General features: G+C 46.0%; 1 protein-coding gene across 4 annotated transcripts in view; it reads right to left on the bottom strand.

Moving 5' to 3' along the window:
- Positions 1-17667, bottom strand: part of LOC146857073 (uncharacterized) — a 345333-nt gene that overhangs the window by 237017 nt on the left and 90649 nt on the right. For all 4 annotated transcript variants that reach the window (XR_014979538.1, XR_014979537.1, XR_014979536.1 and 1 more), the window contains exon 3: positions 14003-14095. The gene's annotated coding sequence lies outside the window, so the exon portion shown is untranslated. The remainder of the gene's footprint in view (positions 1-14002; positions 14096-17667) is intronic.

Here is a 17667-nt window from a genome sequence, read left to right as displayed (position 1 = left end):
GATCTTTTTTTTTTTTTTTTTTTTAGTGTCTTATGTTTTTGGTTTTTATCAATCGGCACAGGTATGCGATGAATCTGAGTGGTTGAGCCTTATAGACAATGATCCTGTTCTTGTCAAAGTCGTTGGGCCCGATTCACAGAAGTAACTTAAGACAAAATCCTAAACTTACTACCATTTTGGTATTCACAGAAGACACTTACTCATTTTGGTATTCACAGAAAGCACTTACTCATTTCGTTATTCACAGAAGTTAGGAGTCCCAACCCCAGGACTCCCAAACGCCCTCCGCGAACACCGAAACTCCCAAAGTCAGGATCCCCCTCCGTCCAGGAGCAGCAAAGCCAGGAGTCCCAACTTCACCACTCCCAAACCGAGAAAAATCCCAACCCCAAGACCCTCAGCATCCACAGAAGGCACCCAGGAGTCCCAAAGCCAGGAGTCCCAACCTTTTTTTTTTTTATTTTTTTTTTTATTGGCATTTGTAAGTGTTTACAATCGAACAACAACCATAACATTGCGGTCACAGCACAACAGCATCCTTCATCCAAGTTGTCTGTTCGTTTCCTAATCAGAGGTCTTCTACACCCACCACCCTTCCACTCATATGCTAATCGCTTGATGATTCTGTGGAAACACTTTGCAGATATTGGGTTAAATATACCCAGTAGTCTCTGGGTTTTGATCCAGCACGGAGTTCTTCTTCGTAAGTCCTCAGGGTATCTCTACAGTACGTTAAGTCCGTAAGCCAGTCTTTCAGTTTTGGGATCCGCCTTCCATACCAACATAGCGAGACCCTTCTTTTGGCCATTAGCAACGCAATCACACAGAATCTGCGCTTTAGGGCCCGTAACTCAGGCAGCAGTCCCAGCAAACAGGTTTTGGCCTCGCAGCGCACCTCACCCCCCACCATGACCCCCAGTAATTTCGTCACCTGCTCCCAGTATTCCCCCACTGCCGCGCACGACCACGCCAGATGAATGAAACCTGCACCATCAGCCCCACAACGTTCGCATCTAGCATCCCCACGCAGCCCATAGCGGTGTAGCCTAGCCGGTGTGTAGTACGTTTGGTGCAGGTATTTGAAGTGTAGTATGCGGAGGTTACCATTAGGCGTCAGCATTCCCGTCAGGGTGCAGGCAGTAGTCCACTCCTCCTCCGTTAGCTGCGTGTCTAGACAGCTGTTCCACTTCTCCATTGAAGCGTGTGTGTTCCCCGCTATGTCCCCCTGCAGTTTTGTATATAGTGTAGATACCAGGTGTCTTTTCGCAGGTGTGGTGATCAGCCATTGCAACGCGGTCAATTCCTTCGGTTCCAACGGGTAAGCTGGATACAGTCGTTTCACAGCTCTTTGCAGCCTATGATAATTGAAGCGAAATAATGTAGACATGTTACTAATGAATGTGAGATGCTCAAGTGTTTTAAAGGTCCCGTTTTCGTACAAATCCCCTACAGTGTCAATGCCTACTTGCCGCAGCAAGTCCAACCCCACTCTTTCTTGCGTTACCGAGATAGCCGGATGCCATTGGAGCCTGAGCGCCGGGGCATACAGCGGCAGTTTATTGGCCAGTCTGCCCATGGTATGCCATGCTTTGTTCGTAGCGTCAATGGTGTTTATGTCTTGCATGTGCAAAGGTGGCCTACGATGAGTGATAATCGCCTCAAGTGGAATAGGCATTGCATCCCCCTCCTCAATCGCAGTGTGGGTGAGAAATGGGATTTTGTGGTACCAATAGTGTGCGTATTGTGCCTGCGCACAAAGATAGTAGAGATAGAGGTCTGGGACCCCGAACCCTCCTTGACTGTACGGTAACGTGAGTGTCCGCATCTCCACCCTGGCCGACTTTCCCGCCCAGACAAGCCGGAGGACCATCGAGGCAATCCTGCGGAACACCTCCATTGGGGGGTGTATAGGGATGTTAGTGAACAGGTAGAGTAACTTCGGCAGGATCACCATCTTGACGATAGCAATACGGTCAGCCAGCGATAAAGGCAGCTGAATCCATCTCCCCACCTTCTCCTCTAGTGTGTCAATCACCGTCCCATAGTTAGACCTGATCACAATTTCCGGATCCCTGTGAAACCATACACCCAGGTATTTTATCGGGTCCGTTTTCCACTCCAAGGGATAATCTATGGGGTGCGGGTGTGTGGTATCAGTCAAGGGAATAATCAGGGATTTGGCCCAATTTATAGTGACACCAGATTGACGCGCGAATTTTATGTATTCCCTCAACAGTGGATTCAGATTGGTCTGTGGGTCCCTCACGTAGAGCAGCATATCATCTGCATACAGTGAGATGTGCAACGGCCGCTGCGGAAACTGCAGGGCTGAATAGTGATGTCCCTGTCTTATCTTGCAGGCGAGGGGCTCCAGTGCTATTGCAAACAAGAGGGGACAGCGGGCATCCCTGCCTCGTCCCCCTCCGGATATCAATGGTGTCTGAGATATAGTTATTCACCCGAATCCGCGTCACAGGTGCATCATATAATAAGTGGATCCATTGAAGGAACATGAGTGGGAAGCCCATCCTCCGCAGTACCTTAGTCATATATTTCCACTCTAGAGAGTCAAAGGCCTTGGCTGCGTCTAAAAAGATCGCCGCAGCCTTCGTCTCAGGTGTTAAATAGTGTGAAAGCGCAAACAACGTTCGTGTATTGTGCGCAGTGGAGCGTTCTGGTATGAATCCAGACTGGTCAGGCAAGATCAATCTGGGCATCAGCGGGTTTAGTCGAGCAGCAAGCAGTTTGGCCAATATCTTGTTGTCCACGTTTATGAGGGACAATGGTCTATAGGAGTCGCAAAGCTCCGGATCTTTCTGTGGTTTGGGGAGTGCCAGCAGTAGTGATTCCCGTAAGGTTGGCGGCAGGTGTTGTTGCTCATACATTTCCACCAGACGGGGGGCCAGCTGGTCAACAAACGCCTTATAAAATTCGCACGTAAAGCCATCGGGGCCCGGAGCCTTACCATTCGGCAGTGACTTAATTATGTCTGTGACCTCCTCTACTGTGATTGGTTGGGATAGGTATTCGCGATGTGCGTCCGATAGCCACGCTATCGCCACGTCTTCGAGGTACTCCCCGATTTCAGCCTCAGTGGCCGTAGGCCTGGAGGCATACAGCTCTCCGTATGCAGCCATAAATTCCCCCAGTATTTCTCGCTCACCATACTTTCGTTCACCCCGCTGGCCACGGATCACCTGTATGTTCTGTGGTGCACGTCCCTCTCATATGTTAGCCGCCAATCGCCTGCCTGGTCTGCCGCCCTCCCCATAGGCCCTCGCCACCTGTCGTTTCATGGTGTATTTAATTTCATCATCCGCGAGACTCTGAAATTCGGATAGTGTTGTCCGAATGTCCCCCAGTAGCCGAGCATTTTGTGTGCGCTCGTATTCACGTTCTAGAACTCGGAGTTTATCTTCTCTGGCTCCGATCTGCTGTTGGATGTCTTTAAGGATGCCTGCATTGGTGCTTATGCAGACGCCACGTATGGTAGCATTGCAGGCCTCCCAGAGCACTCCCGGGTCGGTCGCAGTAGGCGCGTTATTGTCAAAATATTCCTGTATCGCCTGCCCAATGGTATCAGCGTACAGGGGGTCTATGAGTGCTTTAGCATTGAATCTCCAGCTGAATGGAGGTGGCGTGTAATTCGGGAGCTCCAAGGTGAGGAGCACCGGGCTGTGATCGGATAGTGTTCTAGGTAGGTGACGAACCTCCCTCGTCCACCGTGCAACGTCCCCCGACACCAGCCAGTAGTCAATACGGGACCAGCTACCGCGCGACGTAGTCACATGGGTGGCTGCCAATTCATCCGGGTGCCTATTCCTCCAAATATCAGTGAGTGCCCTATCCACCATTATGTCCTGGAGGACATGGAGTGCGCGCTTATGTGGCTCCGTTGTCGCCCCAGATCGGTCAATGTCATCGCAGAGCGCAATATTAAAGTCTCCACCCCATACCACGTGGGGAGCCTGTAGTTCGCGCAGTTTGCTCCACAGTAACTGGTAGAACTGCGGATCATCCACATTAGGCCCATAGACATTCACCACAGCCAGCCTCTGCCCCCGCAGGAGACCAGTCAGAATAACAAACCGCCCCATGTCATCCTTCTCGACCGTCTCAATTGTATATTTCAGCCCTTTTTTTATCAGCACCATCACCCCCCGTGCATATGAGGAGTAAGAGGAATAGTGTACTGACTCGGCCCACCTACGGCCCACATTTATTCGGCGTGACGGTGCGCAGTGTGTCTCCTGTATGAGTGCAATGTCTATGCGCTGCCTGTCTAGATATGCCAGCGTTTGCCTAATTTTCTTGGGGTTACCAAGCCCTCGGACATTCCATGTTAGTAATCGAAGAAATCCCGCACCTAATCTGCTATTGGCCATCTCCCAATAACAGCATGTATGCACCAGTCACCCCGACATCTAGTGAGCGCGTCCCTATAGCTGTCGTAGCGGGTAAGGACCCTCTTGTGTCTCAGCAAACTTACTCGGAATTCAGCAATGCGTCTCATGCACAGTGACCAACATTTCAACTTCCCAACCGTACCCCACTTCCCCCCACCCACTTCAGCACCCCAACTATGCCAAAGACATACCCCATAACTAAGGTCAAACATTAGGGTAACTGGATTCGGGGATCTCCCTCTTTGGGGGACCGCCTAGAACACACCACTCCATCCAACTCAATGGATGTGGACGGGGACAAATCACTGTTCAGAACCCAATAGGTCCCATATCTGTGTAAGCATCGTATCGACCCTCCCCAGGGCCCATCGCAGCCGCAGCAGCGTTCACATCGTCCCATTTACGGCATTACTGCCCTGCTAGTAGACGGGCACCTTCCAGCCATTTGCTCACCCCTCCTCCCGCACCTGACCTACATACCTATGATCTAGTCCTGTTAGTCAGGGTTTGTTGCTCCCGCTATTCATCTGGGTGGACCGTCTTCCATCCCAGAAAACCTTACGCCATCCCAGCATGGAACGGCTGCTTCCAACTTTAGGCGGTCTCTGTCTGATAAGGGGATCCTACCCCCGAAATCCCGTAGTCAGGAGCTATTGCTGCACCACCATGACTGATAAAGCAGTAATGTTACCGGTCATCAGCCCCTCAGAGGCCATCACAGCAGATCTTAAAGAGCTTTTGGCCTGCCTGCAAGTGAGATCATACCATTTGATGTCTTTGCCCAAGGCTGGCTTCTTATGAGCCACATCTTTATAAAATTCCTTGTAACTCTTTATATAGTAGGTTGTGTATGCTCAAAATAGGAATTTCTGATTCCTGTGCCCCTACATATTTTGAGAGGAATGTAGCCTAAAATCAATATGTCTGGACAACAAATTCGGATTTGACAAAACTGTAGGCCATGAGACAAATCAACAAAAGTTTGCGAATAGGGGTTCAGGCACTATTGTATGGCATGTATTTGATTCCCTGGCAAGTAAAGCTCTAATCAATATTGTTATCAAGGAGTCTGGATCACTGTCAGGGCGCCAATCCACTTTCATATCAGCCAGAAGTGGCCACAATCTCACATCTAGAATAACAAAATCAATGACACTCATGATTACCTCTTCTAAAAAAGGGGGCTCGATCAGGGTCAGAGATAGTGCATCCATTGTATGCCCTCAGCCCTCTAGCAACTATTAATGAAGCTAGTTTAAGTCCAGTGGCCGAAAAGTTAGTTTGGGGTTTCTCAGTTAGTACCCGGATATCCCAGTGTTAGTCTTCCTCTTCTATGACCTCATTGATGTAAGAGGAGGGTTCATAGTATGTATTAAAATCTCCAGGCAATACTATTTTAGTATTTGGGTGTTAGGAATCCAAAAATTCAGGAATGAATAAGATGGGGCATTCAGTACAGGTCACAGTCGATCTTACATAAATGTTTAGAAGTACCAAATCCAACCCTGAGGAAAAACTAACATTAATCCCCTTTAGATCTGGATATTTTAATTGCAATAAGGTGCATGATCTAAATACATTGTTCTTAATTACGACCAAAAGACCCCAATTGCCCTCCCATAGTGCTCAGGGGGTTTGGCTTCCACTTTAAAGGTGGCAAACCCATCAAGAAAGACTTTTTTAATGTCCCAGGTCTCTTGAAACATATTCACCAATATACAAAAGCCATTCAGGGTTTAGATGAAATTCCTGCCAAGTTCCAAGATATTATACTAATGCCGGATTGTAAATGAATAACCTTAAGAGTCTGCTATAGTAAGAGGACATGGAATTTCACCAGCAGGTATGGAGAGACATTTGCGTTTTGTCCTTATCCAAAAAATTTCTCTGATTAGTGAATCAGTGTCCTCGTAAACTACAGATTTTAGTTTGGGTACTCGTGTCATGTATATTAATTTCTTAGGGTCGTAGTTTGATCTTCTTTGAACATGAACAGGTGGAGCTTTCAGAAAATGAACTTGGGGAGAATAAAAAGTTCCATTTGAGATGGTTGGATAACCAAAAAGAAATGTTATTAATGCAGTCCACTGTGCCCTTATTGGACTCCGCATAAGGTGGTCTTGTAAACCTTGCAATAAGATGTAAATTGAGTTGGGATCCTTGTAGATCTTGCAGAGGACTTTACAAGAGGGGCCCCTAAAGGTAAAGTATTTGCTGGTACCTATTTAACAATTTGGGCAGAACTTGATTTTGCAGCGAGAACCAGGGTCCGCACTGTTCCTTTTGAGTCCACTGTTGCAATATAGGGATTCTGATCCTCTTGTATCATCAGAGAAGATCCAGCCAAGCCTGCCTGATGCCCTTGATTGCAACAGAAGGAAGAATTTTGTAGTTGTAATGATGAATCCTGGTCCAATAAGGAGGCAGGCTACTAAGATAGTGACTTTACTAACATTAAATTCTAAAGTGGACCATCTCCTCGGGCACCCCTGTGTCTTGAAGTAACCCATTGTCAGTTTGACAAACAATTGCTCCCAGAATGCTCCTGTACCACGTGTAACCCTCCGATATCATTGGGGGATTGTAAGGGGGAGAATAATGATTTCAGGTAATAATGTGCATGAGATGGGGTAGATGGCTCCATAGATGTTGTTTCCTTCAATTTGGGCAAAGCAAGGACTCTGTCCTCTGTGGGCTTAGGTGTCTCACAATGGTGGTCTAGAATAACAGGACTTGATGTATGAGCAATAACTGATGCAGGCAGTTTGAGTTTTTGAACATATCGGGGACCGTTGAGGGGTTGCCCTTCCCTTTGTTAGAGTTTGGATTTAGAAGGGACTCACTTAATGAGTCTATGTCAATCAGTGTGCTGGTATTCGAGTGCAGAGCAGCTACAGATTTTTTATGTCTTGGCTTCCGGGGTTTCTTGGCATTAGTCTCAGGCTTGATAGGCTCACCAGCTTTCCTTTTACCCATGATGTAACTTAAGTAGTCACCTTAGCACAGTGTAGCACAGCGGATAATACAATAAAATAGTAGAAAAATAAAAACAAAACTTACTCAGGTGAAAGATGGATGAGGCCCAGCCTGGCCTCTTCAGACCTTTTATAGAATATGAGGCTCCTATCGCAACCCTTAGTCAACACGATACTGGTACACTAATACTCCTTCACAACTGCATAAGCGGCACCGCTGTGGCAAAAATACTGGAAAGCTATAAAAAAGGAGCTACTTCTGATAAGTCTGGTGAGATTTGGATGTTAAAAGGAGAGGCCCAGCCCGGTCTCCTCCGGTCAGTAACGGGCAAAGATAGGCCAGCCGTAGGCCTGGGTACAGCCCGCACGTGTCCCACGCTGCAGGAGGTAGGTTCTGAATTTAAGCGCCTCCAATCACACGGCGATGAGGCTGTGGAGAGCAGAGGAGCCTGGGGGTTGCAGTTCATTCCCCCTCTCCGTTCTCACCAGATCCGCTGGCTGCGTGTCCCACACTGCAGGAGGTAGGTACTGAATTTAAGCACCTTCAGGCACATTGCGATGAGGCTGTGGAGAGCAGAGGAGTCTGCGAGTTGCAGTTCATTTCCCCTCTCCGCTCTCGCCCGATCCACTGGCCGCGTGTCCCCAGTTACTTTCCATCATACTCCATTACCACCCTTCTATGTAGCACAACAGCATACTCCGTTACCACGCATCATTAAAGCACAGCACCGTACGTCCAGTTACTACACCTCATTTAAGAACGGCAGCGTACCCCCAGTTAAGACCCTTCAAGGAAGCACAGCAGTATACTTCCAGTTTCCACCTCTCAATATACCACAACGACGTACTCCCAGTACCACCCCTCAATGAAGCACTGCGGCATACTTGTAATTACCACACTTCATCATAGAGCACAGAAGCGTACTTTTAGTTACCACACCTCATTGAAGAACAGCAGCGTACTCAAAAACCTCTCAATAAAGCACAGTGGCATACTTCCAGTTACCACACCTCAATAAAGCACAACGGCATACTCTGTTACAATCTCTCAATAAAGGACAGCAGAGTACTCCCAGTTACCACCACTCAACGAAGCACAGCAGCGCCCTCCCTGTTACCACCACTCAATGAAGCACAGCAGCGCACTCCCAGTTACCACCTATCAAGAAAGCACAGCTGCATACTCAGTTATCACACATCAGTGAACCTCAGCAGCATACTTAGTCATCACTGCTCAAAAAAGCACAGCAGCGAAGCCCATTACCACCACTCATAATCCCATTTAACCACCACTCAAAGCACAGCAGCATAGTAACAGAGAGCATTCCTCAGTTAAGTACAGCAGTGCACTCCCAGTTACCAAATATCAATAAAGCACAGCAGCGTACTCGGTTACTGCCCATCACTGAAGTACAGCAACGTACTGCCTGGTAACGCCCCTCAAGGAAGCACATCAGTATACTCCTAGTTACCACCCATCATATTCCGTTAACACAACATAATAAAGTACAACAGCATACCCCAATTACAGTGGCTCAATAAAGCACATCAATGTACGCCCAGTTACCATCACCCACTAAACCACAGCAGCATAGTCTGTTACCAGCCTTCATTTTCCCAGTTAACACCACTCAAATAAGCACAACAGCGTACTACTAGTTACCACCCCTTAGTGAAATGCAGCAGCGTACTGTTACCGCACTTCAAACAAGCACAGCAGTGTAGTGCCTTACCACTCCTCACTCCCAGTTAACTCTCAATGAAGCACAGCAGCATATTCCCAGTTACCACTCCTCAATTTAGCACAGCACCGTTCTCACAGTTACCACTCCTCAATGAAGCACAGGCGTGTACTCCGTGACTACCGCTCAAAGCACAGAAGTGTACTCCGTTACCAACCATCAATTATGCACAGCAGTGCAATACCAGTTACCATCCATCATATTCTCTTACCACAACTTAAAGTACAACAGTGTACCCAAGTCACAACCTCTCAATGAAGCACAGCAACGTACTCCTTCGCAATCACTCAAAAAAGAACAGCAGCGTACTCCCAGTTCCCACTCTTAAATGAAGCACAGCAGCGTATTCCTAGTTAACATTCCTCACTGAACCACAGCTGCGAACGTAGTTACAACCCCTCAATTAAGCACAGCAGCGCACTACCAGTTCCCACCCATCATATCCCGTTACCACAACATAATAAAGTACAACAACTTACTCCCAATTACTATCCCTCAGTTAAGAACAGCAGGGTACTTCCAGTTAGCAAACCCCAATAATGCACAGCAGCGTAATCCCAATTACCCCCACCTCATTAAAGCACAGCAGCGTAAATCCAGTTACCACACCTCATTGAAGAGCAGCACCATTCTCCCAGTTAAGACCCTTCAATGAAGCACAGCAGCATACTCCCAGGTACCATGCCTCAATGAAGCGCAGCACTGTTCTCCCAGTTCCATCCTCAATGAAGCACAGCAGTGTACTTCATAGCCACAGCTCAAAAAAGCACTGCAGCACACTTCCAGTTATTACCCATCAAGTAAGCAGAGCAGCGAAATCCATTACCACCCATCATATTCCATTACCACAAGATGATGAAGTACAACATCGTACTCTTAGTTACCACCCCTCAGTTAAGCACAGCAGGGTAATCCCACTAATTAACTCTCAATAATGCACAGCAGCGTACTCCCAGTTACCACCCCGCAATATAGCACAGTAACATACTTTGTTACTATACCTCATTACAGCACAAAAGCACACGTTCAGTTACTACACCTTATTGAAAAACAGCAGCATACTCCAGCTAAGACCCTTCAATGGAGCAAAGCAGCATACTCCCAGGTACCACCCGCTCAATGAAGCACAGCTGAGTACCCAGTAACAACCTCTCAAAGCACAGCGGCATACTTTCAATTACCACCCCTCAAAGCACAACAGCACAGCACCGCACTCCCAGTTACCACCCATCAAGAAAGCACAGCCGCGTACTTGGTTACCAACAGTCACCAGTGAAGCTCAGGAGCAAACTTCGTTATCACCGCTCAAAAAAGCATAGCAGCGAAGTCCATTACCACCCCTCATAATTCCATTCACCACCCCTCATAGCACAGCAGCATAGTAACAGATAGCATTCCTCAGTTAAGCACAGCAGCGCACTTCCAGTTACCACCTCTCAATGAAGCACAGCGGTGTACTTCCAGATACTGCCACTCAATGAAGCACAGCTGGGTACTCCCAGTTACTACCCATCAAGAAAGCACAGCAGCTTACTCTATTACCCCTCAGTGAAGCTCAGCAGCATACTTTATCACCGCTCAAAAAAGCACTGCAGAGAAGTCCATTACCACTCCTCATAATCCCATTGACCACCCCTCAAAGTATAGCAGCGTTGTCACAGTTAGCATCACTCAGTAAAGAACAGCAGTGTATCCCGGTTACAACCCCTCAATAAAACTAAGCAACGTACTGCCCGGCAACACCCCTCAAGGAAAACCCTGCATTGTAAACCCAGTTACCACCCCTTAATGAAGCAAAGCAGTGTACTCCCAGTTATCACCCCTCAATAAAGTACAGAAGCTTACTCTACTACCCCTCAGTGAAGCATAGCGGCGTACTCCCAGTTACCGAACCTCATTAAAGCACAGCAGCGTATGTTCAGTTACTACACCTCAATGAAAAACCGCATTGTACTTCCAGCTAAGACCCTTCAACGAAGCACAGCAGCATACTGTCTGGTACCACCCTTCAAGGAAGCACAGCAGCATATCCAGTAACAACCTCTCAAAACAGAGGCGTACTTTCAGTTACCTCACCTTAATAAAGCACAACGGCGTCCTCTGTTACAATCTCCCAATGAAGCACAGCAGAGTACTCCCGGTTACCACCAATCAAGGAAGCACAGCTGCGTACTCGGATAAATCCACTCAGTGAAGCTCAGTAGCGTACTTCGTTATCACTTCTCAAAAAAGCACAGCAGCGAAGTCCATTGCCCCCCCTCATAATCTCATTCACCACCCCTCAAAGCACAGCAGGGTAGTCACAGTTAGCATCCCTCAGTTAAGTACAGCAGCACACTCCTAGTTACCATCCATCATACTCCATTACCACCCATCAATGAAGCACAATATAGTGCTGTCAGTTACCACACCTCATTAAAGCACAGCACCGTACTCACAGTTAATACCCTTAAAGGAAGCACAGCAGCGTACTCCCGGTTACCAGCCATCAGTTAAGCACAGCAGCGCACTCCTAATTACCCCCCATCATATTCCCTTACCACAACATAATTAAGTAACAGCATACACAAGTTACACCCCTTCAGTGAAGCACAGCAATGTACTCAGTCATTGACCCTCAATGAAGCACAGTAGCATAGTCTGTTACCAGCCCTCATGCTCCCAGTTAAGACCCTTCAATTTAGCACAGCAGCATACTCCTAGGTACAACCCTAAATGAAGCACAGAAGCGTGCTCAGTAAAAACCTCTCAATAAAGCACAGAAGCGTACTTTTTACCACCCCTCAAAGCAGAACGGCGTACTACGTTACAACCTCCCAATCTAGCACAGCATAGTACTTTGAGTTACCACCTCTAAATGAAGCACAGCAGTGTACTCCCAGTTACCACCCATTAAAACGGAGCAGAAGTGTACTTCCAGTTCCCAGCCAGCACTGAAGTAGAGCAGATAACTCAGTTACAACCCCTCATACTCCCAGTTATCACCCTTCAATTAAGCACAGAAGTCTACTGTTACAACCCGTTCGTAAAGCTCTGCAACATACTTTGTTATCACCGCACAACAGCCAAGTCCATTATCACCATTCATAATCCAATTCACCGCCCCTAAATTTAGCACAGGAGCATTTTTCTAGTTAACATTCCCACTGAAGCACAGCAGGAAACTCAGTTACAACCCCTCATACTCCCTGTTATCACCCATTAAGAAAGCACAGCTGCGTACTCTTACCACCCCTCAGTGAAGCTCAGCAGCTTACTTCGATATCACATTAAAAAATGCACAACAGCAAAGTCCATTACCACCCATCAATCCTATTCACTGCGCTTCAAAGCACAGCAGTGTAATCACAGTTTGCATCCCTCAGTTAAGTACAGCAGCGTACTCCCAGTTACCACCCCTCAATGAAGCACAGTGTACTCCCAGTTACCACCCATGAGATAAGCACAGCAGGGAACTCCCAGTTATCAACAAAGTACAGCAGCGTACTCCATTTTTACCCCTCAGTAAAAGCACAACGGCCTACTCCCAGTTACCACACTTCATTAAAGCAGGTCAGTGTACTTTTAGTTACCACCTCTCAATGAAGCACAGCACTGTTCTCCCTGTTACCACTACTCAATGAAGCACAGCAGTTAAATCTGTAGCCACTGCTCAACAAAGCACAGCAGCGTACTCCCGGTTACCGCCCATCATATTCCCTTACCACAACTTAATGAATTACAACAGCGTACACAAGTTACAACCACTCAATGAAGCACAGCCGCATACTCCCAGTTATTGCCCCTCAATGAAGCACAGCAGCATAGTCTGTTACCAGCCCTCATACTCCCAGTTAGCACCCATCAATAAAGCACAGCAGTGTACTTACTCCCAGTTATCACACCTCAATGAAGCACAGCAGCATGCTCCTTAGCCACCCCTCAAAAACGTACAGCTACGTACACAGTTACCATCCATCAGAAGGTCAGCTGCATACTTCGTTATCACCGCTAAAATAAGCACAGCAATGAAGTCCATTATCACCACTCAATCTCATTTACCACCCCTCAATGCACAGCAGCGTAGTCACAGTTAGCATCCCTCAGTTAAGTACAGCAGCGCACTCCCAGTCACCACCTCTCAATGAAACACAGCAACGTACTGCCCGGCAACACCCCTTAAGGAAGCACAGCAGCCTACTCCCAGTTACCACCCATCATATTCCGCCACCACAACATACTGAAGTACAACAGTGTATCCCCAACTACGACCCTTCAATGAAGCACAGCAACATACACCCAGTAACCATACCCAGTGAAACACAGAAGCATAGTGTTACCATCCCTCATACTCTCAGTTAGCACCCCTAAATTAAGCACAGCAGCATACTCCCAGTTACAGCCCCTCAATGAAGCACAACAACATACTGTCAGGCAACACTCAAGGAAGCATACTTCCAGTTACAAACCCGCAATGAAGCACAGCAGAGTACTCTCAGTTACTATCCATCATACTCCATTATCACCCATCAATGAAGCACAGCAGGGTACTCCCAGTTACCAACCTTCAAAGCACCGCAGCGTACTCTATTACCCGTAAGTGAAGCACAGCAGTGTACTCCATTTACCACACCACATTAAAGCACAGCAGCGTTCATCCAGTTACTACACCTCATTGAAGAACAGCAGCATACTCCCAGTTAAGGCCCTCCAATGAAGCACACCATCATAGTCCCAATTACCACCCCTCAATGAAGCGCAGCAGCGTACTCCCGGTTACCACTGTGAAATATAAGGTGCCGGAGAGACAAACTAGCTCAGAACAATCCGCATGAGTGTTCATTTCAGGTAGACGCGATATGCAAGTCCCAAGACTGGAAGGGGTACAGTTCAAACTCACCGTTATTTATCCAGGGGCACTTCATTTCCATCAGCTTCTGGCTGAGAAATCGTAAATGCACTTTGCTGCCTTCAAGTCATCCACGTGGGCACACTGTAGAAGAGAGCAAAGTGAGAAGTCAATTCCACAAAGCAATTCAGAGGTATGCAGGATCGGGTCACGAAGAGACCAGTGCATCAAATATTGAGAAGTCAGTTAATGTAGCTTTAATTAGTGTTGAGGGTACAAACCATAAAAGCAAAATAAGTACAACAAAACAAAATCGTAAAGATCACAATAAATACAAATAAAAAGACATAGTATTAAAAAATAAATTACTAATCTTTGTACATTTATCAACATGCAGAAGTGGTTATTCAGTACAACATCAGTTACTAGAGAACTTAAAACTCAGAGCCTAAATCCTGGCTATTCCTCAGCCTTACAGCAAACGTAATAAAGCTAAGTACAATAAAAATAATATCCGCAGAAAGCATCTGTAGGTACATAAGAGCAGGCCTAACTTGAAAAAAATGTTCATAATAGGGACGACAAACATTTCAGGCATTACATAAAATTTGTAAAACAGTGAAGTGCAGTGTATCCTGCAGAGACCTATTTTCACAGCCACTGGGTAAAAATGTATACCCTCTGTACTTTCCCGGGGGATAGGCTAGCAAGATGGACAGTAAATCCAATCGAAACCTAGTTACCAGAAATCTGTTTCGCCGATTCTTAATGAAAAGAAGGTAAGGTTCAGTAGCAGACACTGTTCTCCACACAATATGATGTAAAACACAGGGCTTTACTAGTTCAATCCCTTCTCTATCCATGATCCTTTGCCTAAAACAATGTCCCTTAACCCAAGCATAATGGACCCTAGAGAGCCACTCAGGAGCGATAAAAAGGTCACCCCTGCCTTAGTCCTAGAAAGATGCCCTGATCTACTTAAGCCACGGGCAAAAGAAATGCGGGATCCAGGGACAAATCATCTTTCAGAATCTCCCTACTTGGAGACCTGGCTTGAACCAGATCTTGAACCAAAGTTCAAGGGAGCGAAAGGCCACAATCCATTATAAAACCTACGCCCAATTCCTAATGCATCCTCATGCACAGAAAAGGAGGGGGTACTTTGAGGAAGACCCAAAAGTCTCCTTAAAAAACTTAATTTCGACTATATGCAGCTCCATATGGTTAGCAAAACTGCCGATTTCACTCCCATAGATTACTGTGGAAATATATTTTGTACCGTAAATCTGCATATGGGCCCTAGTGGGTCTACTGCCTAATCTTTTAGCAAAACTAAAAACTGCTTAAGTTGATAGTGTGAACTCTGCCTTTTCCTGGTAATCAAGGGAAGCCAACTTAATGCTGAATCGAATAGTAATCCGAAATATGAGAATACTCTGGTCTTGGAAAGAACACTGGATCCTAATGTAAAACTAGTTGATTTAGTGGATCGGGGACAAACTACCATCACAAAAGATTTCTTCTCATTAATCAAGAAGTACAAATCTTCTATGAACTTAGAAAAGGATGTCAACAGGGATTGTAAGCCTCTAGCCTATTTAGTCATGAGGACCGCAACATCCGTATATAATACTGGTAGACTACATGACCCCACTTTTGGACAATAGGATTTCACATCAATCAGGGCCTGCTCTAATCTGTCAATGTATAAGTGAAACAAAAACAGCCAAAATACAACCATTCTGCACCCCTCCCTTAACACTAAAACTACATGAGCACTGCAAGTCTTTAGAGAAATTGACAGATGGCTCTGTGTTCCTATAAAGGTCACAGAAACAAAATGTCCAGCTCCACCCCCAGTGAAACATGATTTGCCACAGTTTTGATCGGTTTACACAGTCAAACGCATAATGAAAGGTCCATAAAACACTTGCCTTCAGTGGACTGTTCTGCACGAATCCTATATTAAGAATCTGGCAACACATTGTTATCCTCAGCCCACACCGACAGTCTTTACAGTAAAATATGACCTACAACCTTAACTACAGAATTTAGTAGGGAGACTGGCGTACAACAGGATGGGTGACAGATAGCCTTTTTAAAAATTGGTAAAATGATGGACATAACCCAAGACTATGGTGGACCTACCAACCCTGCTGCATTAATAAGTGCAGTTAGAAAAGGCACCTAGACATCACTTACGAAGATATCAGGCGGAATGCCATCAGAGGTTGGTGCTTTGTTAATGGATAAACCGATAATGCTCTTTTTAACTTTCTCAAAGGAGAAGGTCAACTTAGCAGACCCAATCATCACAGAATCCCTGTCCTGGTGTTCCAACTGGCCTATGCTGTATGCATCCTTAAAGTGAGCCACCCATGCATCTTCAGTTGTGTGGCTCCACGGAAGCACCACTTCCGGAGGAAATTAGGGGCCATTGATAATATTCCTGAATTATGAGCTGCTATTCATGGTAATTGCCTCAACTAGATCTGCCCAGGCCTCCTCCTTTATGTCTTTTTTACAGCTTACCTGTTCCTTTTCATACAAACAGCAACATTTTATTACCTTGGCTAGATCCCATGGCTCAAGACTTAAAACACTCTTAAGCTCCCTCAGTGCTTTCGAGCATCCAGCGCCAAACCACCTGGGAAGATTAGTACACTTGTGGGACTTGGGTGCCTCCAGCAAACCAGACACTACTTTAGAGATCTCAAAAAATGCCCTTAAAATATCTTGAGCATTACTTGTAGTGGACCTAGAAACATCTAGCTCCCTTTCGCAACTGGAGTACAAGGATTTGGAAAAAGCCTCCGGTATTATCTGGGTCCGCTTAAGTATCCTCCCATGGCTTGTAACCTTAACAACACCCTGGAAACCGACCCTAGGGCTTTTGGTTAGTGCAGCCAACAGATATAGACGCACACTGGATTATGGTTGCTAAAAGGGCCCATTGGTATCCAAAATTTGGAAAGATGCATTAAAAGTGAAGTGGAGACAAAACAAAAAAATCTATATATGATTCACAACCTCTTCTACAAAAGTAGGATTAACATCCCTTCTAGTCAGCAACATTCAATCTAATGTAAAAGTTAAATTAAGCTCATTCAACTAAGTGTTTAATCTTATACCCTAATAAATGTGTTCTGGATGTGTTCCAGATACAGAAGAGCAACCAACATTCATAACCACCAATTCCTTCAGGACCGCACACAGGTGAACATTAAAGTTCCCTCCCACCATAATATATGCCATAAAAGTTTTTAAGCCCATGAGATTTTTAATAAAGGAACCCAATATATGTACATTGCATCCCTCATGCGGACAAGATTTAGCATTATACAAATATACAACTACTACCTTATGTGGGCTGGCGGGAGAGACTAATAAAGCCTGCATGGTGGGGACTCCAGTTGGTAACACCTAAAACCTACTGTTTAATGCAAGTGAGAAAAATATTCAGCCGGCTTCCAGCTCTTTACTTGTCCAGTTCTGGATTCTAATGCTGATAAAAAAAAGGTTTTATATGCCTGTAAAAAGTAACTATTCTTAATTGGCAAATTCTCTTGGAGAAAAATTACTACAAACCCCAAACATTTTGGATTCTCAAATTTCCCAGAAATACTGGCCATAGTCCAACGAATAAACTTACAAAAGTCCCTGGTGTTACAAATCGTTGGGTCCTTTTTTTGCAGCAGTGTAGGTACCATTACTTC

Source organism: Triturus cristatus, chromosome 3_2, assembly GCF_964204655.1.
Source record: "Triturus cristatus chromosome 3_2, aTriCri1.1, whole genome shotgun sequence".
In the NCBI taxonomy this organism is placed as follows: Eukaryota; Metazoa; Chordata; class Amphibia; order Caudata; family Salamandridae; genus Triturus; species Triturus cristatus.
Note: the sequence above shows the minus strand (reverse complement) of the source record. Positions and strands in the feature narration are given on the sequence as shown.